At 34.4% G+C, this 26,143-nt stretch overlaps 2 long non-coding RNA genes across 2 annotated transcripts in view; one reads left to right on the top strand and one right to left on the bottom strand.

Moving 5' to 3' along the window:
• Positions 1 to 2,619: 2,619 nt before the first annotated feature.
• The window catches only part of LOC148943477 (uncharacterized), a 34,486-nt gene continuing 10,962 nt past the window's right edge, over positions 2,620 to 26,143 (bottom strand). Inside the window, exons 2-3 of the long non-coding RNA XR_016142967.1 lie at positions 8,751 to 8,929; positions 2,620 to 2,883 (exon numbers count right to left, since the gene is read on the bottom strand). This is a non-coding gene — a long non-coding RNA (uncharacterized LOC148943477). The remainder of the gene's footprint in view (positions 2,884 to 8,750; positions 8,930 to 26,143) is intronic.
• LOC148943476 (uncharacterized) overlaps positions 3,276 to 26,143 on the top strand; it is a 37,777-nt gene continuing 14,909 nt past the window's right edge. Inside the window, exon 1 of the long non-coding RNA XR_016142966.1 lies at positions 3,276 to 3,408. This is a non-coding gene — a long non-coding RNA (uncharacterized LOC148943476). The remainder of the gene's footprint in view (positions 3,409 to 26,143) is intronic.

Raw genomic sequence — 26,143 nt, 5'->3', positions numbered from 1 at the left:
TTAAGAGTAGTTCAAGTGTCATTAACCAAGGATGGAAGAAATGAAAAACGGATTAAAATGACAGCTTTAAAGGTGAATAGTGTTTTGTTCGTAATTAATGAATTCAAGCTAGAGAGAATGATAATGCACATAATTTTAAATATTTGACAATAAATACTATAGAAAAAATCCATTTTCTTCTGAAAATATTAACTGAATGTTCTCTTACAAAGGATATTTTCAAAATTTACCTTTCTGTTGAAATCAAAAGTGATATTTTCATTAAAACAAATCAAAGATCTTTTAGATTCGGTCTCCGTTAAGCAACTGAAATGCTATCCAGGCGATGCTAACTTGAAAATGAAATCAGGACGCATAATACATGACAAACTAATCAATGTTTAGAAGCCATTTTCACCATGATTAGCGTTTAACATACCGCATAATGAAGGCCTGATTTCCTCGTTAATGATAAATATTTCTCAAGATAATGTAAATCGAGCTTTCTGTTAAGGTATACGCTAACGAATTAGTTCTTGAGTTTTTGGTTCTGAGAGTCTGGTTCTAAAACTATGAAAGCCTACTTTTAGAGACTTCCATGTGCGTAAATATGAACCAAATTCTTATAAATCTTTTTTTATTGGCAGAAAAGAGCAGCTTTTTCTGTGATTTCTTTTTGAACTATAAAGCTTTATAAAGTTATAAACCTAAAGACAAGGTGCAGTTTCTGCGTGACATGAGCCGGATAAACTGGTCTTAGAAAAATAAATAAGAATAACTTATTTTCGACAAACTATTAATTCTTTTCTTTAAATAAAATAAAAGGTGATTTGGGGACCTTTTCAAGAATACAGACCAACTGCTTCTCAATGTAATGTAGAAAAGTTTCATCAAGAGTTTCTAGTTAATCCAAGGAATTCCAAAAACTAATAAGACTTTCCATATCCTTTTGGGAACTATTCCATTTTCCAAAGTCACCGAAATCCTGATATATGCATTCGTATATTCAACTCTGTTAACGAGAAATTTCTCTTGTGTCAAGAGATCTTTCCTAAGGTGGAAATAGTTGTGCATGCGGAGGGGTAGTAAATTCTACTTTCATTTTCCCCATCTTTATCCTTCCTATACTTCCCTATTAAATTAAATGGACGGTGACAGTTATGTTTCCTAATTTACAGAACAAGCATTGAATTTCCCGTCTTCTTTTGTTCTTCTAAAACGATGGTATAATTTTATAAGTTTTGGGATAGTATATACCGAGGAGCATTGCAAAAGATAGGATTTCTGTCACAAATAGAGCATCATTAATCCGGAAATGAATATCTTATATTCATGTAACAATAATTGTTTCGTTAGTTAGTAATAAATACAAAGTGAATAATTCTTAGAAGCAAAAAAAAAAAAAAACGCAAAACAAATAAAAGTTAAATATAAAGTGACAAAACAATGTTCAAATACTTTATAGGTGAATTTGACAGTCTATTTTACTACAATTTCATTGTGTTATCTTCTACAAGCCCTTTATAAGGACACTGTTTTTTTTTTTTTTTTTTTTTTTTTTTTTTTTTTTTATGAATCAACTGAGGTATTCGATTTTTTCCTAACGGAACGAAGCTAATTTACGTAAGTTTAATTTATAATATTCTAACTTCTGTTAATTGTTAAGCTAACTATTTTCAATTTTTTTAGTGATAATAAAAGAGCAATGTTATTCATTTTTTGTAACATCCACGGCAGAGTGAAAATAGCACTTTAAATTGGGCATTAACCTTTTTTTTTTAAACTACCCATTTTATTTAAAATGAAGATTTAATATATGGTTTTGCTACATATTATGACATTACAGGCGTGTGGAATATTGCAAGAGAGAAGCAAAAAACAATTCGTAAGCTTTTAATTCAAAGCAAAAGTTTGGTAAAAAATTTTAAAACCTGGATAAGAAACTTCTTATATTTAAAACCTCCTTCAAAAAGCCACAACTAAACTTAATATTTTCTTTACAATGATAATTCACCTATTTTTTTTAACTCAATGTTTTAATTACGAATCAAAACTATAAACTATTAATGGTATTCCAAAATAACCATAGATATAAAAGGTAATCTATCTATAGTATATTTTTGCAAATTCACTTTAGTTTTCTCATTCCAAAGGTCGGTTTTACATACAAGTCTTAAAATTCCAAGGTGAATTTCACTTAGAATACTTCTTCTTTTGCACAAACAGCTGCATCAACAAACCAGTACATGGGCGCACATATGGGGGGGGGGGGCACCCCCCCTGGCTGAATGATGCTGCCTTATTCTTATATTTTTGTTCTGAAATTTCTATTATATAGCATTAAAAGTACCAATTAGAGGTTTGCCCACCCCCTTGGAATTCAGCTTATGGGCACCCATCAGGGGCGTCGTTTGGGGGTGGCAAGGGGGGCAGTTGCCCCCCCAAATAATGTGGAAAAAAATATTATGCATCCCATGCCCTTTGACTATCGGGATATGGACCCCTCTCCCCCCCCCCCAATAAAAATGCTGGAGATTCGCCCCTGGCACCCATGAACCAGTAATCTGTTATAATTGTTAATTTTATGACACTACGCTAACAAAGACGCTTACGAAAGAATTTTGTCTGGTCCATGTTCCAGCAAGAGGCATTTGTCAAAAAGCACAACCTAATTTATAGTATACAAAAATTGTAAGAAAGTACGGACGAAACCTTTATACCAATTTTCTAACAAAATTGCAATCTTAGTAAAGTGTGTTTAATCAAGAAACTTTTGCTATCAAGAAACCAGAGAAACGCTTACCTATCAAGGTCAACCATACAATCAATTAAACGAAAAAACGTCTCCGCTTCTTAAAAAAAAGTATTGCTCTGACAACGACACAAATACCACTGTCGTTTCGGCTGCAATATGAGAAAAAAATAAAAAAAACGAGTACTTGAATATCCCAATTGGTTTGATGATGCAAATAATAGGGATACAAAACATAAACTATTTTCCCTTATGTGGTCCATGACTGAATACATTTGAAGAACTGACCAATTGAAACGTCGCTAAGATTTTTTTTTGTCAGTTGCAAAAACTAGGAGGAAATTGCTTTTTCTGACAAAGTAAAAAGGGTTTACTTTTTTTAATCAGACATGACTCCACAATTGGTACCCATAAAGTGAAAGGCTTAAGTTTTTATATGCAAATCTCGAAAAAAGGGTTCAATTAAAATGCGCGTCTGTGCAAAAAAAGTCGGGTAAAGGGGTTTCCACATTTTTCGTCAAAAGTCAGAAGAAAAAGATTGAAACAGGCGTGTTAACCGTGAAATTAGTACAGAAAAATTTATAAGTGAATGACAACCAGAATTGAAAATTGTAGCATCTAAACACTAATATGGACAATGAACGTAATTCAAGCCTTGGATATACCTCACTAATAAGGTGAATATGAATGATACGCGGAGGCACTCTTTAAATTTTTGTACAGGAGGGGGAGAACAGTTTGGAAAAATTGTCAATTGACAATAATTTTAAAGCGAGAAAATGAACAAGACTGTAAAATTTATTAAATTTATATTTTTCAACTTTTGCCACAGACGAGAGGTGGAGGAACGTTTGTGGTCCACAAGTCTTTCTGTAAAATCTCTTCCAGATAAGAAGAGAGAGCAGGATAAGAAAATTTTACTTTAAAGGACCAAAAACGGTAGAATTATATGGAAAATACAAGAAAATTCATGTGGAATGGTATTACGTAAAAAAAACTTCTTCCCCGCTGTACGCGCCGGCTAATACCCATGGAACTTTCTGGGAAGGGAGCCCTCTGTGCTCTGTACCATATTATAGGACATATATTATATTTCAGATTTGCACGAAACTCTGGGCAAAATATAAAATTTCAAGGTTTGGTTTTGGTGATATTGCCTTCCTCTCGTTTAAGCTAAATAAATAACTCTAAAACAGTGCCGCGTCCAGACTTTTTGTTCGGAAGAGGGGATTGTACAAAAAAAATTCTTAAAACACACCTAAAATTTGTTTATATCCATTTTTGTTACACTTTTATGAGTAAAAAAAAAATTTCAGGGGGGGGGGGGCAAGCTCCCAAGTCCCTCTTCAGGAAACGGCCTTGTTCTAAAGATATCATATATTTTTTGAAAGGTAAACTAATATGTGGTACAGGTCCGTATTCATTAAATTACTGTTACCAATTTTCCAAAGAGTAATGTTTGATTTTAATGAAAATATTATAGCACAAAGGTTACAACTGTATCTTCAAGTAATAGAAACATAAACAGGAGAAAGAGGCCTATTCCCCCCCCCTAAAATTATTTTTAGTGGATGAACCTATTTTGCACCCCCCCCCCCATAAAAAAAAGAAGAAAAATCCTGGATCCGCCCCTGCTATAGAAAACGTACAGATTTTTAAAATTTCTTTAATAGTTTTTCATGTTTAATTTTAACAGTTTGACTGTTTTTGTTTTGTTTTATTTTAAATCCGTCCCTTAAAATAATCTAGAACAGGATTTTTAATCAGTGCGTGTGGGCTTTTTCTAGAAGCTTATCAGATTCAGCAGGGTTGTTCGGAAATTAAAAGAAAAAATTATTTAATCGCATATTTTGAGATAAGTTTAAGGAATCCTTAAAAATTTAATAGCTTGGAATAATAATTCAACAAATAAAAAGTTTTATAGAGTAAGAAATTATTAGTGTTCCAAGTTATTTCATTTGTATTGAAGTTAAACTCTTCAATAAAATGTGTGTAAAGATCACAAGGTGTGTCAGTAGGTCCAGGGCTGGTAGATTTGGCTAGTTATTGAGGAATACAGGGTTCAACTCTCACGACAGTCAGGGGCGTCGTTTGGGGGTGGCAAGGGGAGGAAGTTGCCCCCCCCGAATAATGTGGAGAAAAAATTACTATATATCCCATGCACTTTGACTATCGAGATATTGACCCCTCTTGCCCCCCCCCCCAATAAAAATGCTTGAGATTCGCCCCTGACGGCAGTAGCCGTTTTATTTCAACCGATTATCTTCACTTGGAAAATTCTTAAAATACAAGTTCCGAACTGGGTATATACCCTCTGAATTTATTTCAGGGGTCAAGTTTCTTCGAACAACCAATTATTTCAAGTAATTTTTATAGGTAAAGGTACTGAAAGTGTTTTTTCCAAGTCAGAGCTCATCTCCTGTCCTTCATAAGTAATAAATATGGCTCTCTTAGTGTGACCAGTGGCTAAATATCTGTTACTGAAATGTCCCTCAATTTTAAACTTTTTTTCTGAAAGGTCTTTAGCATTCTGTTTCATTTTTGTGCATGGCAAAGGAGCTCTGCTATTCGCTAGAAAAAAATTACTTTATTCACTGCTAATCTTTTGTCTTATTTCACTTGAAATATCGCAGCTTCAATTATGTACTTTTTTTTAATATAAGATTACTGATTATTCCGATACTTCAGTATTTAAATAAACTGTTTGCCACCCAGGCCTTGAATATATTCTTATAAGTTGCTCAATATAGCTTCAAACTTTCATACTTTTTCTCAATTAATTTTAATTTATGCTCAGTTCACAGGAGTGTAAGCGCCTATATAATTTCCAACTCCAGATGTAAGGAAAAAGTAGCGTGAGATATGTTTATGAGTAATGACAGCTGTGTAATATAAGAAAATTTTTCTAAGGAAAACCTCAATAACCATGCTGTGCGCTTTTGTCAAATAGCTGCTTGTCAAATATACAAAAAGTAATTGCTAATTATATATTTCGAAGAAGAGAGAGAAAGACAATATTAGATTAGGTTGGTGATTTGCTGCAAGAAGCATACTTAGTTATTCGATATAGGTAATGATATATGTTGGCGCTCTATACGCAGTATAGTGACTTCGTTATACAAAACCACCCCTTTAACGTGTGCCGTTTGATTTCAGGTAACAAGCAGTTTGTGGTAATAAACTGTAAGTATGGAGCGACCCGGCTCAATAGTAACCGAAACTCTAAGAAAACGGAATTTTGATACCGATAGATCCATTAAAAGAATTTGATGCTGATTTCAAATATATAGCCTAAGTTCCATCAAGTTTAGTCTTACCCATGAAAAGTGACGAGCCTGAGAAAATTTGCTCTATTTTCTAAAAAAGGGGAAATATCCCCTAAAAGTCATATAATCTTAATGATAATCGCACCATCGGATTTAGCGTGTCAGAGAACCCTACGATAGTGGTTTCAAGCTCCTATCTGCAAAAATATGGACTTTTGTATTTTTTGCCGGAAGATATATCACGGATGCGTGTTTATTTGTTTTCTTTTTTTTTGTTTTTTTTTCCCAGGAGTGATCTTATCGACCCAGTGGTTCTCTAATATTGCGAGCAGTCTCATTCAAACGAAAATTAAAAGTTCTACTGCCCTTTTAAGTGACCGAAAAAATTGAAGGCCCCCTCACATGCTCAATTTTTTCCCAAAGTCACCGGATCAAAATTTCGAGATACCCATTTTGTTCAAAATAATCGGAAAATCTAATAACTATGTCTTTGAGGGTTACTTAATCCCCCCTAGTCCCCGGTGGAAAGGCTGAATGTTATGAACTTTGCCCATTATATTTACATATAGTATTGGTTATTGGGAAGTATATAGACGTTTTCAGGCGGATTTTTTTCTGGTGGTGCAGGGTGGGGGTGGGGATGGGGGATCTACGTGGGATAATCTTTCCATGGAGGAATTTTCATAGGGGAAGGGAATTTTATATGAAGGGGGTGCAGGATTTCCAACCATTATTTAAAAAAAACGATCAGAAATTAAATAAAAAACAAGTTTTTTCCACTAAAAGTAAGGAGCAACATTAAAACTTAAAACGGAACGAAAGTATTATGAATATGAGGGGGTTCGCCCCCTAGTCAATACCTCGCTCTCTACGCTAGTTTTTTTAGCACTTTCAAAATAACTATTTATTCTAATTAAACGGCCTTTGTGATTTAGAGGTCATTCTTAAAGAATTAGTCAAATTTCAGCGTAAAGAGCGAGGTATTGACTAGGGGGTGGACCCCTAGCCACCATAAAGTTCAATGTAAGATCAAAACTATGTTGAGCAGTATTTTTTTATTATTTTCTTGCTATAGTTGGTTTTTCCGGCAAAGAGGATTTAACTTTAATTATTTAACTTTGAAAACCCTTATTCTGATACTTGTTATTTAGTTGCTTATTTTAATACCAAATTAACAAATTAACATCAAATTATCTGATTTATTATTTAGAGAATTGTTGAAACGGAAAAAACAAAATATCCTGAACAAATAGACAGGTGACTCCCCCCTCCATCCGTTCCCTATTTATGCTATAGCCTAAATTATACTTTTTAAAAGTATAGTTAATATCTACAACAAGCAGAATCTTTAGTACAAAGAGCGGAATTTCTAGGGGAAAGAACCCCCCCCCTCCGCCGTACATAGGAGAATGAATATTTGTTTTTAAGCTTCAACGTTACATTTTATTTTTGTAGGATTTCATTAAATGACGTGTTTTTCTTTAATATTCTGTTTAGAGCTATCCTAAATATGTGACTGCTACCCCTACAGACTCTCACTCTTTATGCTAAAGCCTAGCATGTGCCTAAAACTTCTTCAAAAGCAATAATCCTCTCTGAGAAAAGTACAGCCCTTAGTTTATTTATTCTTTTTTTTTGCTGGAGGGGGGGAGGGTCTGAAATTATTAAAACAACCTAACAGGAAATAATATGTTACTTCTTAAATAGAAAGGAGGGATTCATCAAACAAATATTGCAAGGGGTGCTGTCGACCCCCTAAAAATCTATATTGCAAGCTCAATCCAATGTATTTGTCCACATTAGGCGATGATAGAGAGTGACTCTCTCCTGAAAATTCTGAGATAGACAATCAGTATATAACTATCAAAAGGTTCTTTAAATGGTATCTAACTTTCGGATGGTGCCACGCACATAAAAAAGGCACCAATATCTGCCAATTTGTCCCAAAAAACAAAATATTTGTTTGACTAGGGCCAAAAAACTATCAAACACAATATCTTGTACATCGGATCGGTTTAGAACTATCGTAGCACTACCCCACAGTTGCACATTTGTCACGATGCATATATAAGACGGGTTGTTACATACAAAGCATATAATAATGAAAGGATGTTATATAGAACGAACATATATACAATATTATGCCTACAGACGGTTATACAGCGTTTTTTGTTGTGATGTAGTATTTGAATTGGGGAGGTTAGCGGATTTTATTTTAGGGGGAGGGGTAGTAGAAGCTTGAGAACTGTAGTGTAGGGCCAAATTTTCAAAATCCCATGAGAGGTTCTTCAGATCAGCATTTTTTTCCCCTAACATCCATTTTCTCGAAAGGATATACTTGGAACAAGGGTATGATATTGATGCTAAAATGGTTGTGACTCGCCGCGTATTGAAAAAATACTTTTATTTGCAATATTAGATTCAATTCTTACATCAAAGGTGTAACCTACAAAGTTGGGAGAGGCTGGTCCATCCCCCAAATCCCCCCCCCCTTAAGAATCCAGACCCTGTAAAATGAAAAATAATTTTCGGAAGTTACAATGGTTATAATTAATTACTATGCAGTAGCATACAAGAAGTACTAATGACAGCAAATAAAATGAAGTTTATGAAGCCGATAAATATATCGGCTTTGCTGCCAGAAACCCTTGTCAATAGGAAAAGCAACATTAGAAGACTCGGCTAAAACATACTAATTAATAGTATAACTGAAAGAAAACATTATAAGTAAAGAAAAAGATAGAAAAACTCACCTCTGAAAAACTATTTGTTTTGCGAAAACTCCCCATAATTCCTTCCAATGATAACACTGCACGCAGTTCTACTGAAGCTGAAGCAATAACAGCGCACAGGTCCAGCATAATGAATACTGTCTTCTGACATGAGATTCTAACGAAATGACTTCTTTTTTTATAAACATCTTGAAACAAGCCTACGTTAAAGTTAATTAAAATAACAGAAGGTTAATGACCTTTTAATATAACGAAGATTAAAAAGAGAATGTTTTTTTTTTTTTGGTTGCTACTCTAGTTGAAGCAAGCTGGCCTCAGAAATTATTATGAATTTCTTCAACGTTCATTCAATTACATTGACCTTCACTAGACAAGTTCAAATTGTGAGCGTGCTGACTTTCCAAAGTTACATTTTCTTCTTCTATAATCATATTATACGGAGGTTTTGCTTAAGTGGGGTTTCAACTATTGTAAATGGAGTTCAATCTTTAGCCGCTTTACATTTCTGTTTGTTCTCTTACCCTCATTAAATAAAAAAAACAGGTTTTTTAAACTGAAAGTAAGGAGCGACATTAAAACTTAAAACGAACAGAAATTATTCCGTATATGAAAGGGAGTGTCCCCTCCTCAACGCCTCGCTCATTACGCTAAAGTTTTTTATTGTTTTAAAAAATAAGGTTGTGAGACAGAGTCAAACTTTAGCGTAAAGAGCGAGGCGGTGAGGAGGGGACAGCCCCTTTCATATACGGAATAATTTCTGTTCGTTTTAAGTTTTAATGTCGCTCCTTACTTTCAGTTTAAAAAACTTTTTTTTTATTTAATTTTTGAACGTTTTTGAATAAATGCAGGTTTTGATCTTGGCTCACCGTACATGATTTTCCATGATTTCCACCGTACAAAATTTTCATATTAATTTACTTTTATTTAGTTAAATGGCTTTCTCGAAACTTGTTTAATTTTATTTACGAACGTTTTTATTATTAATAAATATACGTAACTTACGAATTAACTTATTCCGTAACGAACTTCTATATTCATATATTTTTAATACGTTTATTAGGGGGTTCGCCCCCACTGTCAATACCTTGCTCTTTAAGCGAAAGTTCGAATTGTGTTCCAATTCTTTAAAAATGACCGCTTAATCACAAAGGCCGTTAATTAGAATAAATAGCTCTTATGAAACGACTAAAAAACCTTCGGCTTAAAGAGCAAGGCGTTGACTACGGGGTGAACCCAATTATATATGTAATATTTTCTGTCCGTTTAAAGTTTCGATGTTGCTGCTGTTGCAGTTGAAATACTTGTTTTTTTATATTAAATTTCTGATCTTTTTTTAAATAATGCTAGGAAGTCCGGCGTCCCCTTCATAGCAATGTCCCTTCCCCCATGAAAACTTCCTTCATGGAAAGGTCCTCCCACATAACCCCCGACCCCCCCCCCACTACCAGGAAAAATCTCCCCTGAAAACGTCTGTATACTTCTAAATAACCAATACTATATATTAACATTGGGTAAAGTTCATAACTTTCAGCCCTCCTCCCGGGACCTTCGGAGGATTAAGTCATCCTAAAAGACATACTTAAAATATTTTAGAACATGCTGAAAAAAATGGCTATCTCATAGTTTGGATCAGGTGACTTCGGAAAAAAATGGGCCTGGAAGGGTGGCAAGTTGCCCTCCATTTTTTGGTCACTTTAAAAGGGCACTAAAACTTTCAATTTCCATTCCATTGAGCCCTCCCACGATATTCTAGGACAACTGGGTCGATACGATCACCCCTGGAAAAAAAAACAAAAAAAAAAAAAACACGCACCCGTGATCTTTCTTCTGGCAAAAAATGCAAAATTCCACAATTTTGTAGATGGGAGCTTGAAACCTCTACAGTAGGGTTTTCTGATACGCGGAATATGATGGTGTGATTTTCATTAAGATTCTATTACTTTTAGGGGGTCTTTACCCCTTTTTTCGAAAATCAGCCAAATTTTCGCAGGCGCAAAACTTTTGATGGGTAGAATTAAACTTGATGAAACTTATATATTTGAAATCAGCATTAAAATCTGATTCTTTCGATGTATCTATTTGTATCAAAATACCGTTTTCTAGAGTTTTGGTTACCATTGAGCCGGGTCGCTCCTTACTTACAGTTCGTTACCACGAACTGTTTGATAAATATTTTTTTTTATTTTTCTGAAGCTTTTTAAAAGTCCAACACAGTTGCAAATTATTTATTTCTTTGAAATATATACAATGATGCCGAACCTCAAATTATTCCATGAAAGCTGAATCAAACTTTTCTGGCAAACTCTATGTCATACGGTAAAGAAAAACTGAGAAAAACTGAATAGCCCTCTGGTATACTGCATAGTAAAAGCTATTTGATATACAGCATTGAATTGTTGGGTAGTAGCTGTTGCTGGAGGGTCATTGGGCTTTTCTATGGAAGGGAGGGGGGTACTAAAATATACAAAACTGTATTTTTAGAGTCTAGTTTTTGAAATATGTGTGAGAGGTCCTTCTGACAAATATGTACAGTTTTAACTCTCTACAGGAATGGTTCCGAAAAAGAAGGGCACGATTTGCCCCCTCACTAAACAAATATAAGCCTGTATATTATTTTTACATGGGTACTTACGTATATGTTCAACCAGGCTATGACTTCTATTGATCCCAGGATTTTATTTTACTCCTCCCATTACGGATAAGCTTCGTTGGAAAAATAAAAAAATTGCTGTTTTTACTCGTATTATAGAATTCAAATACCCTCCCCCTACCAAATGAAATAAGCTGACTCCGGATCATTGCCTTCTATACCTCACGTCACTTGGAGGAATTCATTAGGGATAAGTGGGCAATATGGACTATGAATCACGTGGCAATTCCCCTCTTATTGAGGGATCGGAAACGGTGTTTACGCCAAACTTTAGTTTTTAAGTATTGAAGCAATGTGAGTAAATTTAAACGTAAGCCTAAAGAAAATTTCATATCTTATATTTCGGAAACTTTTATTGTATTATGCAAGGCCTAATTCACCCTTGTTCTCAAAGTATTGTTATACGCACAACTATTGAAATTTGGCAAAGAGCTAAGGGTGCGGTGGCCCCCACAATATTTAGATTACCAAAGTTAGGATATTAAAAAACAAATAAAAATTAATTCATTGCTAGTATTTTTCCAATTAAAATAAATGGCGAGATTAAATCCGTGACAAACAGAAACTATTCATTAGATGACACGTAACACATATATGAGTCACTATTATTGAGCTCTTTCTATAGAATTATTCGTGCAATAGGTGTCAAATTCAAATCAAAAGAAAATATCTCAAATCGGAATCTTCGGTATTATATTTCAAATGTGTAAAATATATAGGATTTCTGTTTCAATCAAATTATAGAAGAGATAACATAATATTCTACAGGCACCTATTCATGTTTGATTGTTATGAGGTTTACCTTCGAAGACAAGGAGTTAAACTTGTACAAAATGTAGCCCTCCACAAAATCAGATTTGAAAAAGTGAAAAAAACACGAAAGGAATTATATTTCATAGTAATTTTTTTAGATAGTCAAACAAAGTTGTCTCTACAAAGTCAACAGACATCTATACATAAAGGCAGCTTCAAAAATTATTTTTGAGCAAAAATTATTTTTGAGCAAAAATTATTTTGTGATTCATTCTCATGAAGCAGAGTTTATGCGTATTTTTGCGTATTATGCGTATTTATGCTTATTTTTGTGCGTTATTATTTCAATTCCTAAAAATATTCTGAATCTTTTTCTTATGGTTTAAAACAAATAACATCTGGTAGTAGTCAGTGCTGCTTGGTTTCTCAAAGTCTATCTTTGATGCCAGAAAACTAGACAAAAAGGTAGCAAATTTGGAAAATAGAATAGTAAATAGAAAAGTTACTGAATTAATTTTTTATAGGGGGGGGGGGGGGTAAATTAATATATGCATATTTTCTTAAAACATCAAAACATGTCTTTCTGCTATTAAAAAAAATCTATGTTTTCCAAAATAAAAGTTTCTTCTAAAGATGTCAAGAAAGAGTGATGGAGATGGCCACTCTAAAAAAAGTTGAGCTCCATAAGAAAAAAATTATATGTATCAAATTTTATAGATCCTTACGTACTTTTCATAGTAGGTCCGTTGTTCGTAAAATAAAAAAGAAAAAAAATGCGTAGCAAAGCTAAATATTGGGATTTCAAAATCGATTTTTCCATTATTGTCTGAGGATCTCGAAGAGACACGATATTTCATTCAAAGGTCTTCAAAGAGATAACTCAATGCTTTATCCAAGGTTCCTATTATGGATTCTCTAAGGAATTTTTCTCTTATATAATATTTAGCATAATGCAAAAAGTTTGAAAAAATTACTGTTTGTTTAAACTGCAATGGAACTTGTCTTTTCCATTTTACGATTACTATATCCAAAAAAACAACCATTTCAATTTCGTATATCTGACCGTTTCCGTGCTGCTGAGAAAAGGAGAACAAAAAGTTAAAGCAATAGGTTGCTAACACCGCAGCGAACCTAATCATTTATCTCCACCATACCTGTATCTCGTCCTTGTGAACATATATGTTATTACTATTAATCTTTTGAATTTTGTAGAAATACCACCATTTATTGATGTTTTGGATAATTTATGCAGCTTATGTTCTCACAATATCTCTCATTGGAACTTGTAAGGGAATATAGAGAGTAAAACGGAGGTGGGACCAGAGGTAATTGGTAGTTCCCTCCATTACGCAGGAAGGTATGAAATGAATTGACTCGAGGTCTGTACTTTGTAACAGGCCGACTTACCACCCTTTAATTTACGAGAATTTGGCGTCAGAAAGTCCCAGAGAACCTACTTCCTTTAAAATAACATAGTGTTACGTAAAGGACACGAACAATTACAAAACCCACAAAATTATAATAAACTTGGTTTTTGGAATCATTGTTATTTGTAATAAATTGACCGGGTGTCACTGTGGTAAGGGACAAAATGGGGGCATGGGGTTTGAAGAAGGGCGGGTATATGTAGGGTTCTATAGGAACTGGAGACAAACAATTTTATTTGCACATCTCCTCTTCATTTATGTTACAATTTCTTATATGTTGTAAAATAATAAATTGTGTGGGACATTCATAATGTGTCAATATCTGCAATTAACTATTAACAAAATAAGTCTGGAATACAATTGTTAACAAGCTTGGAATGGAAATATGTTTGGAATACAATTGTTTTCGCTGTCGAGGAAGAATTTCTTCTAAGAGCAATTTCTTCTCTTAAGCAGCAGAATGGGAATCAAATAACTTTTATCTGGCTTAGTACAAAAATGACTTAAGATAATAGACTACCTCGGATAATAATATAGATCTGTCGTAGGAGGGGAGTAGGGCAGATCGAGTACTATAGTAATGCCAACATTCTTATAAATTAAAGGTATCTAAAGGGTTTAGAGGGTGGGAATGTTTTGGTTTTTAGAACTCTCACTTTCAAGGCGTTCTAGATTTTACCTTGAATCTGCTAAACTGCAAACAATAGGATTCGCTGGAAAGCGTACAACTGTATAAACATTTAATGTAATTCCAACATGGCCTTTTCAAGACTATTCTGTTTCAAACACTATTGTTTGTTCGTGGCACCAGCCAAATTGCCGGCATTTTTATTCTCCTGGAGGGTTGGTTAGTTTTTAAGGTTTTCGTTATCCTCTGAAATAACAGTTCTTGAAAATAAATTTTGAGAAAACCAGAAAAGTTCATGGCATTCTGCAATTTTTTGAAGTTTGATGAATTGCTAAGCGTGCCATGTGATGTTCAAATCCGAAAAGCTCTTGCAATCAACCAAAAAGAAAATACTTGCTGAAATGAACCAAAAATAGAGCTGTCCAGAAGCTTTGCAAAAACCCTCTCCTTCCCTAAAAAAATTCTTTACTCTCGGGTCCTCCCTTTTTGGAAAACAACTGAAAAGTATGATTTTCAACACAATTGCTATTTTGACACGCTTTAGCATGTCTCTGTCAGAAGAGATCAGATGGTATATGACAGGAAAATGCCATAATCTTCTATCCTATAAAGCAGAGTTAAAAGAGCAAAATTAGTCATTTGAGACATGCGCTTCAAAACTTATAAGAACTAAAAACAAGGGACTAACTACCCTCACTATGAATCTCGATCGAAAGAGAAATTTTTTTATCCCTTGTAATTTTTTGCTAACAATTTCAAAGAATTTTCCCCAAAAAATTCAGTTATTTTAATCTACTAGATGATTGTTAAGGAAAAAAAATTTTCAGTGATATTTTTCAAACCCTTCGCAGCTCGTACAAAATCATTTTTTAAAGCTTTTTGTGGAATTCTTGTTGTTTAGAAAGAGAAAAATTATTTTGCTGATTTTTTCTTATTTTACAATGAAACTGATTAAACTTTTCAACACCAAAAGTTAAACGGAGAAATTCTTATAAACAATAAAATTGTATTTTTGAAAAAATAATAAGATGCAAATTTTACAAAAAAGGCAAACTATACTGTTATAACTATTGCAAGCTATTTGTGAAAACATATAAACACAGCTTTGGGCAAAAGTTAAGCCCGGCAGTGACTATTATTCACATATGTTTTCATATTAGTGCCTAGATAATTGCAAGAACCAAGCTTGACTATCTTTACACCAGTCCTTCAAATTTAACAAAGATGAACAAAGAACTTCCCCGAAATATCTATTTTTATAAACAACAATATAAAAACAAATATGAAAATTCTACACGAAAAGAGCATCTTTAAAAAATTATCCCGACGCTTCAGGTTTGGTTTGACTTGAAATAGTTACATCAAACAGTTCGTGGTAACGTACTGTAAGTAAGGAGTGAATCGGCCTAATGGTAACCAAAACTCTAAAAAGAGAACTTTTGATAACATTTATAACATCAAAAGAATTGGCTCTTTATGTTGATTCCAAATATATAAAGTTCATTAAGTTCAATGTTACAAATCAAAAGCTGCGACCCTGGGAACATTTCCCTGATTTCGAAAAAGGAGAGAAACACCCCCAAAAAGTCAGTGGGTCTTAATGAAATCACATTGCCTGTTTTAGCATATCAAAGAGCCCTAGTGAAGAAACCTTTTTAAGAGACCAAAAATATTGGGGGGCAGCTAGCCCCCATCCTACACCGCTTTTTGCTTAAAGACATTCGCTCAAGATTTGGAGATTTGTTTAGCATAATTGAAAGGTCCTATAACTATGCTTCTGGGGAAGACATAACCTCTCACGGCCCCTGGAGTATGAATCTAATTTATGTTATTTGCCAATCGTTTATAAAACGTATTTGTTATTGGGAAATGTACGGATATTTTTTGGGGGAAGTTTCTGCGGGGGAAATTTTCCAAAATGAGGGTTTCCTTTGGAGAAGAAAGTGTCCGGGAGGATTTTCCTGGGGAGTTTTTACACTGAAGAAATTTGCCAGAATTCATTTACGAAATTCTTTTTATTGGTCTGAATTTCTCTATGGTTACTCAGTTTTACATATGCATAGACTATTCCAGAAGAATTATCTGGGGGAAACTTTCAGCGGGGAAGGGATTGTCTAGCTGGATTTTCTGCGGGAGAAATTTTTCATACAAGAATTTTCCACGGGAGAAACTTTCCATAAGGGGAGGGGGTGATTTTCCGAGGGAACTTTTCCGTAGAGGGTGGGGGAGTATTTCCAGAGTGATTTGGAAAACGATCAAATTATATAAAAAGCAAGTTTTTTTCAAATGTTTTGATTTTTAGAACTCTCACTTTCAAGTCGTTCTAGATTTTACCTTGAATCTGCTAAGCTGCAAAGAATAGGATTCGCTGGAAAGCGTACAACCGTATAAACAGTTGATGTAATTCAAAGATGGCTTTTTCAAAGGTATTCTGTTTCAAACACCATTGTTTGTTCGTGGCACCAGCCCAATCACCGACATTTTTATTCTCCTAGAGGGTTGGTCAGATTTTGTCAGATTTTAAGGTTTTCGTTATCCTCTGAAATAACAGTTTTGAAAACAAATATTGAGAAAACCAGAAAAGTTCATGACATTCCGCAATTTTTTTAATCTTGTTAGAATGCTACGCGTGCCATGTGATGTTCAAATCCTAAAAGCTGTTGTAATTCAACCATAGAGAAAATACTTGCTGAAAGAATTTCCCAGGGAATTCTTCACAGGAAATATTCTGGGGGGATTTTCAACGAGGGAGGCATTGTCCAGAGGAACTTTTCTAGTGAATTTTAGGCTGGAGGAATTTTTGCTGGAGCAATTTGTATGTGTGTGTGAGGGGGTATTTTCCAAAAATTTCCCAACATTATTTGAAAAATTATCAAGAATAGAATTAAAAAACATGTTTTTACTGAAGGTAAGGAGAAACGTTAAAAATTAAAACAAGCATGAATTTTTGTATATGAGCGGGCTGATCCCTTCTCGATCCCTTGCTCTTTACGCAAAAGTTCGACTTTTTGTCCTAATTCTTCATGAACGACTCCTGAAACATTAAGGCCGTTTAATTGAAATCAGAAGCCTTTAGCGTAACAAGCGAGAAATCAAGGAGGGGGAAGCAATTATTTTACATAAGGCCCCTCTTATATAGAATAATTACTGTTCGTTTCAACTTTTAATGTTCCTCCTTTCTGTCAGTTACAAAAACTTGTTTTTTTTAAATTCAATTCCGGGTAAAAACAGATTTCTTTTTTGCTTCCCTGCAAATTCTTAAATCAGATGCAAGTCATGTCTTGCTGATTAATTCTAAGTGGTGCCCCTATATCTTAACCGCTTCAAAATACCAAACATTCAGAGTATTTATATTTTTCAGAATTTCTTAAAGAATTATTCACATTAAATCTGAATTCATTTAAACAGTAGGATATAAAAATACCGTTCGCTAAGTAAAACAAAACGGAGACACATTCTTTCGATAGAAATCGAACTATTCTTTTCTATTGCGTTTTTGTATTCCTTTATTTTGAATTATAGTACAGAATATCGGAAAATTAACCTTGAAACGGTTTATAAAGGAAATAAATTCAAACTTTTTACAAAAAGTTATCAAAGGAAAAAATAAAACATGGCCTTGTCTGGTATTAAAATCAGATAGGCACTACACCTATACTTTGTCACAATATAATTTGTAAAAAAAAAAAAAAAAAAGGTAACCGTAATGAACAGAAAAAATATATAGTAAATGGTATGTGCTCTTAGTCAAAGGACCTTGTTGGGCAGAAACATGAACTGTGATATATCAAAGCATCGTTTTTGCAGTCAACCAACAATATATAAATAATGTGAAGAAGTAATTGGTCATAGATAGATAATCTATTAGTGACTAAACCGGAAAACCGATATTTCACATCTACAACTACAAAAACTGTAAAACACTAAATAGGGAGAAATAAACACGAGAAAACCAGGAAGGAGAAAAAATGACTACGAACTAAAAATAGGCATACCACTTTAGAAATCAACTATGGACATGATCAAATCGGGCCGTATCAATAAGAAGTAATTGGTCATAGTTACGCAAAAACGCATCTGTCTCAAGAAGGTTTGAAGCATAGTGAGGACATTAATTTTTAGTCACATGACCCATTATGATGAAAACACCCAACCCTAACCGGCTGTATGCAGCTATTTTGCAATTTAATATTCTAATCCTTGGCTTGAGATTTTGCTAGCCCTTTCTTTGCAGAAAAGATTCAAAACTTGGGTGGTTAACTGTAATATGGTATATTATTATTTTATATAATTAAGCATGTATAATTGTTTAGATAGTTAGATTTAGACTTTGTAGTTATTTTTATGACTGATTTTTTTGTTGTAAAATAAAGTCTGAATGTTAGAACCGAACTTCCAGTAAAAATCTTCAATAAGTATACTAAATGTTTATTTACCTCTTTGCTAGATTATTGCCCCCCCCCCTGTCCTGGATTTCTTAAAATACTTATCATATGGTTGCGGAAAATACTCCTTTTTGAATTTACAGCAAAAAATGCCCCTCCATCAAATGCTGAAAAGATTATTTCCCCCCCCCCCCATTTCAATATTATTATAAATTAGTGCCAGAGTTTGTAATATATCACCTAAAGATGAATTGACTCATAATGATTGGTAAATAATAGAACTAATGTGATTTTGAAAGGTTTCATTTCGTGTGAATTTTCCTAGTTATTCCTCCAAGGCCAAATTTCTCGTTGAAGTTTTTTTTTCCATCCAGAGCTCAATGTTCTCAATGGCAGTAGTTACATGTTCTCCCAGTTCTCCTTTTAAGGAATGAGGTCGACTTAAGCGTCAAATGTTTAAATTACTTCAGATTACTTAGGGTGTTTCTGGTTGCCTTGGAGTTCCGATGTTCTTTCTCGTTAAATAAATGTTTGTTAAGCAACGGTGAGTTGTTGTAATTCTAAATAACAACCATCACAAAACTCAAAAGGTAGAAACGTGAAAGGGGATTACTTTACTTCTATAGTTCTCAATGAACAGAAAGCCAGCTTGAAACAATTGAAGTTGGATATAAATTATAGCTCAGCTATAGGCTCTTTCCCTAGAGGCCTATATTCCGGTTGCCTACCACGCTTGTGATTACCATTCCATTTCGGATGTCTTGAAGAAATCTCTTTTGAACTTGAGATTTTAACATGAGTCAAGATGTCACGTTCCGAGGTCTGAAACTTGAAAGGGCAAAGCTGGTAGGTGCAGTCGACGTGGACAGGACATCAATGAAAATTTGCTTATTTGCTGACTGTTTATTCTGCATCCTTTTGGTAGGAAGAGAAATTGTAAGTTCAAGCCGTAAAACTATAGATTATCTAATAGGTTTTACCAAATATCTTAGTTCTAGCAAAATACGTGGGCCGAAGTGTTCCTTAATTATAATGGCCATCTAAAAGATACTAATCCGCCCGCGAAATGTCGCGCAACGTCATTGGACTGTGTTTGATGACGCTCCACCCGTGCTTGGATTGGATTGGATAACTCTCACCCCGCTCAATGTCATTGGACATTGTAAACCCTTAGGAAGCCAAATCATCTGATCGGAAGACTTTTGAGGTTTGCAGAAGTATCGAAGTGAGAAATCTGTGTAAGCATCAATATTCTGTGGTTCAATCATTTTCAAGTTGAATCATTTTATTATTAACATATACATGTATATAATTTACATAGGCCCATGGGGAGACAAACTTGAAAAACTAGGCCTAGATAGAAACTAGGTGAAAAACTAGCTCGAAAAACTATATCTCACGCAATTGAGACAAATAACGTTCCAGCGAGAGCTTGTAACGACCATGAATCAGATAACTCGTCTAAAGAGCACTATGTGAGCTGCATAGCCTCAGAGGACTGCTGTCTAAAATTCAGGGGGTGCACTTGAAACATTTAATATGTCAAAACTAGGATTGCGCAACCTCTGCTAGGATAAGTGTGGCTTGTAATTCTCCGTATAAGAAATTAGCTGTTTCAGCTATCTCGGCACAGCTTTTGTAAAAATTTGCTGAAACCGAGAAACACTGGCATCCCGTGGCAACTTTCTACCTATAAACTGAAAAAGATATGATAAAGTATTGGCGAGCATTTTACTTTGACTTATGATGAAAGCTAAAGTCACTTTGTGATCTTGGGGAAAAAGTTAGACAAAGGATACTAAAACTGATAATTAGGCATGGCCATGTAGACAAAGACATTCGCCAAGAAACTTTCTCTTCTCTCCCTCACCCAACCAAAATTGTAAGGCTTTTACAATATTTTCTTGGCTTTCTGTAATTTCCAAACAATTTGCCTACACTTGGGCCATTTGACAATGTTATAGCATAATTGAGTGTTAAGCTCTTGATACTTAACGTAGTTTTTCGTTTAAGTTCATTAAAAACCTATTTTTTATTTTTCCTGCACTTCACTGCTGAAAGGGAATATGCAAAGAGGTAGGGGGAGGGGTCCAAGGAGACTCCCTAATAAGATCATCCCAAAAGACCGCCTCGTTAAGAATATTACGAAATAAAATTGTTTTGCAATTAGGATAACAATACATAGTTTTTCGTAATCATTTTGATCACTAACCAAAACTCATAAGGGCAAAATTCAACAAAGCAAAACTCTTGTTCTATGACAGAACAAGCTGCAAACGCATAACTTTAAAGGGTTTTGATTAACATTTCTTCTACTTCATTCTTTGTAATCGAAGCAAAAAATACTGAAATTTTAACAGCTAAAGAAAAGATAATCTATTTCCTCGTCAATATCTCTTTAACTTATTCAGCCATTCTCTTCTTCCATTATTGCAAAAAAAACAATAAACACTATTTATTGGGCTAATTCTCTTTTGATGAATGTGTATCGAGGATGTTATTGGATTTTGTTTACATTTGCTGCAAAAGTTGAAAGTAATGATCTAGAAATTATTGTTCTGCTTTATCACTTGAAGTATTAAAATGGCCAAGTGCTGGAAGACTTGAAAGCTTTATATCCTGATAATATCTTTCAAAACTTCAATTTGAATTTTTCGACAAAAATATCAAGTCATAAAAGAATAATGGGCAATAATTTTTCCGAGTAAAAACAAATCTAAAGCTATGTTTTCAACATTTCGTGTTTCTGCCAAAAGCCATAAAATCACGATTGTTTCTGCAATAAGATTAACCACGCCCAGACCATTTTAAAAGACATTGTATGGAAGTTGTTTGATCTCGTTTAGATAAAAAAGAAACATATAATTTTAAATCCTAAGAATTTCCGCGAGGAATTATATAGCTATACAAAAATGCTTTGTTACTTATTCTTACATCTTTAAAGGCCAAATTTGAACTTATTTTGGTACTTGCTAATAAAATGAAACGCAACCAAGAAGTGAAGTTAGGTTAATCCCAATGAAATATAACCTTCATATAACCTTTAATTTATGAAATAATATAATTTGGGCTATATATTTGCGCATTAGGGGGGGAGGGGTAGATTATTTAGACAGCACCCTTAATCTAACCGAACCCCCACCCCCGTAATGTGCAAATATATAGCCCAAATCATACAAGGCCATTACATTTTGCCATCCGTCATTTGTCTTTGTGGCTATGAAACCGGTTTTCTGAGATCTAACCTGAGTGTAATTCTTGAGTGTGTTTCGTTTGATTAACAAGTACCCTTATTTCTTTGAGATACATGTTATCTAGTCCACTCTTAGAGTCATTTAAAAAAAGGTAGTTAAACAGAAGGGGATGCAAAAATTTGCTATTCATGTTCAATCCATAGTTGATCTTTATATCTCTCTTATAAGAAGATTGTACTTGTTCCAGTATGGTAGAAATTTTGAACTTTTTGTTAATTTTGTCTTAATGTGTTCTTATTTTACAATAAATTATGTAAAAATTACTACTTTGACACGAGAAACAAATTTTTATATTTTTTTCGGTTTTATTCATTATAAAACCGAAACAAATTCATTTTTATTCATAAAAATTCATTTTTATTTTATTCATTTTTATTCATAAATAAATCGGTTTTATTCATTAAACAACGTTGATAGGTTAGGTATCAATATTTTCATTCGTTAAATATCACATCTTAAATTAATTTCCTCGCTAAATAAATTAAGTTGTTCAACGGAAGAGAAAAAACAAAACCAAAATGAGAATTTCCTTAGAATAATGCTGTCCAAGAAATCACAAAATCCAAATTAGAAACAGGCAGACCATCTCGAAGAAATAGACAGATACAAAAACAATCATAATAATCAAAAGAGTTCGGAGCCAGACCTAGAAGTACGGTAGTGAAGGAATTTTGTTTAGTGATTAAACCTTTCAAGGAGTTTCACTTTCACTCAAAACACCGCTGCACAATTATTAGAGCCAGCACTTTACCCTTGAATGACTAAACAGCAATGTATGTCTCATGGATTTTCCCTCCAGGGTAAGTTAAAACAGGAGTGGTCGTAGAAACTTTAGAGAGACCCCGTTTTATCAAAAATCAAATATCTACTATACTTCTTAAGGGCAAACGTGATTTGATGCTGCTTATGCATCCTACCAATGTTATTTCATCATCCAGTATCCCCGTAGCTCCCAAAGGCACTAGATCTAAATTTGAGATAGCAGTTTCACTAAAAATCCTGAAGGTTTTAAAGATTTGCGTACCGGTGGAGAGCTTAACCCACGTATTACTAAGTGCTCTAAATTATATACTTTTCCTCTCCCTTCCCCCAAGACCGCCAACTTTTCAGATGCAAGATATACGTGGTACATCACCTCTATATTGGAATCTTGCGAGAATTTTCTATGTTAGGGGAAAACTGCGCTAAGTCCAAGCTTTGAGCTAATTCCACGCAAAACGAGCCAAGTCCTGAATCTGTCTAATAGCGAGCTAAGTCTAAGTCTAACTCGATCTAAAATTGAAGTATGTAATTATCTAGTGTAAAAATCTTGAATCACCTCAAAATTGAGCTAAATCTTTATTTGCAAACATGTCCTAACTCGGTGTAAAAATGATTTGAGTCTTGGATACGGACTGACTTGATATATAAAACGAATTAAGCGTCGACTCGGTGTACAAAGGAGCGATTCTTCGACTTAGTGTAACAACAAGTTAAGTACTGAAATCTGAATCAGTACAAAACCAGCTACGCCTCAGCTGCAGTCACTGACTCAGTGCGACAATAGGGTAACGCCTGGCTTGGTTTCAAGCTAGTAAAGTCCTGATTTGATGTTTACAAAATCCTATTCTAAGCCACAAACTAGCTAGATATAAAGAAGAGATAAGTCTTGAATATATTCAAAATGAGCCAGCCCTAACTATGGAATTTCAATGACAGGATGTAAAAGTGAGCCAAGTACTGACTCGGTACAAAAAAGAAACTCAGTCGAAGCCATGGAATATCGGTGAGTTGGTGCAAAAACGAAATAATAAGTCTGGATTGATGCAAAAATTGACTAAATTCTGATTTGATTAAAAAATAATTAGGTCCTGGTTCGGCCCAGAACCGTACCGAGTCCGCACTTGCTGCAGAAACGACCGAAGTCTTTGCTCGGAGTGAAAAATGATCTACTTCCAACCTACGAAGTTCTGGCGACGTTGTTTTAAACAGGCTTGAGCTTGACTCGGTTCGAAATTCAAGCTATGGACTGACTCAGTGGGTGTCAGAAAGGAGGACGTGTTGCACCTTATTTGAGCCGCATTTATGCAAACAGTTTTGTTCCGAATGATTCGAGAGACAAAGTGAGTCAATAGTCCCTCCCAAACCCTTAAAATTGCCCCCTTGCCCAACTTTTTAACCGAATGGTAGGTATGTTGCACCATGTTTGAACTGAATTCATGCAATGTTTATAGTTTGTACAACTGGAGGATTACAGTGAGTACGTAGCCCCTCTATCACCTCCTCTTTCTTCACTGAGTTTCTAGCAGTAAGGCAGGCACGTGCCTCCCTCTTTGAACCAGCGTAACTTAAGGATTATCAGAGTATTTGATCTGAAAACCACCACTAATTTTTTAGCAGAGAGTTCTTTTATCAGCTTGAAGCTTGCAAGGGGAGCTCAAACCCACACTACTACTACCACTACTAACAAATCACCGCAAAACCGAGCCGCCTGAGGTCATCTCAGCCACGCACGCCCCTCCTCCATTCCAATCTATTCAAAGCCTCCCTAGAAAAAAAAAAGAATTTACAGAGCCCCATACCCCTTCACTGCCCTTTGTACAAGAATACTCAGATCCCCTTCAATTTCTGGGGTACGTACCTTGGAGAAAAGGAACAGAAGGACACAACTTCACTAAAGTATACTGCTTCGGAGTCCCATCTACCATCTGCAGGACGGTGCTCAGATTTGCATAACATTTCTTGAGCACAAATCCATGGCCAAGCTTATTCTCCAAATATTTTAGATGAATGTTTTTTTTGTTGTTATTGAGGCCTTAGCAGGGATTCAGATAATTTCTGAGACCACACTGGCTAATCATGACAAAACGAGAAAAAAACATAAAGAAGAGAGAAACGAGGATAATACAAGCCAGTGAAAAACGTAGATTACAATGCAAATATTTCGGTCAAGACCTCCGCTTGACCGTCCTCATTGTACAATATTAAAAAAAAGATATTGATAAAAATCCAATGATAATATAAAAAACCAAACCTTAAAATAAACACAAAAATAAATATGAAGAACCTCTCAAAGTAACGGTGAAAGGGTAACTGAATAAAAATACAATTTTTTTAATTTTTTTTTTAATTTATGCATAGCATTTTTAAAAGCCAGTTGCTTCCCAGGTAAGATATTTTCACATATTCTGTTAGGTGGCAAAATATGATTTTGTTGGTTTATATAAAAACGATCAGAATTAATCCAGTGCCTCGATTGAGAGTTACCTTTCGGTGAATGTGTTATTTTGATCTCAACCGCCTCCCTGAAAACTTACATGAGACCTTTAACGGGGACAATAACGGAAATGTTGTCAAATAAAATGAAATGCTGTGGATTGTCTTAGACATGTTGATCCAAGGCGGAATCAAAAGCCTCAGGCCTTTGGCGTAGCCCCCTAGCTTTGTCGTTTGAGGACCTGTGTTCCAACAGCCTGTTCCGCAACTGCTAGTGGGTTCTTCCAATATAGAAACAACAGTAAGGATAGGGAACCTTAAAAAACACTGCTGCCCAAAAGGCGTTGAGGAGGAGACAGCCCCTTTTTATTATATATATATATATATATATATATATATATATATATATATATATATATATATATATATATATATATATATATATATATATATATATATGGTTAAATAAAAAAAAGAAGCTTTTTTAACTGAAAGTAAGGGGCAACATTAAAATTTAAAATGAACCGAAATTATTCCGTATATGAAAGGGGCTGTCCCCTCCTCAGCGCCTCGCTCTTTCCGCTAAATCTTTTTATTGTTTTGAAAAATAGAGTTGTGAGAAACAGTCAAACTTTAGCGTAAAGAGCGAGGAGTTGAGGAAGGGACAGCCCCTTTTATATACAGAATAATTTCTGTTTGTTTTAAATTTTAATGTTGCTCCTTACTCTCAGTTAAAAAAAAATATTTTTTTTATATTTAATCATTAAACTTATAAGTGCATAACAATAGTCAGTAGTATGGGTAAAATACAATGATTCCCGAAAAGTGGCCATCAATTAGCATCATAGCCATCAATTCCTATGTTCCCAAAAACTTCCTAGCAGAATTCAAACCTAAAACTATAAAATACAAATTATAGAAATTTAATTATAAAATACCAGGGACAGTTGTATTAAACCAGTCGCTCTAGAATTTCGGGAAATTTTTCACTTCAACCGATAATGCCCGCTCTAGTGGCATTTATAGGGCAATCCTGGCTTCTTCGTACCATATCTCACGCCCCAAAACCTATCACTACCAGACATGGTGCCGCGTTATATTTTATGGATAGGTGGGCTTGTC

This window comes from Artemia sp. Qi Xiang Cuo, chromosome 15 (genome assembly GCF_049724085.1).
Source record: "Artemia sp. Qi Xiang Cuo chromosome 15, ASM4972408v1, whole genome shotgun sequence".
Classification (NCBI taxonomy): domain Eukaryota; kingdom Metazoa; phylum Arthropoda; class Branchiopoda; order Anostraca; family Artemiidae; genus Artemia; species Artemia sp. Qi Xiang Cuo.
Note: the sequence above shows the minus strand (reverse complement) of the source record. Positions and strands in the feature narration are given on the sequence as shown.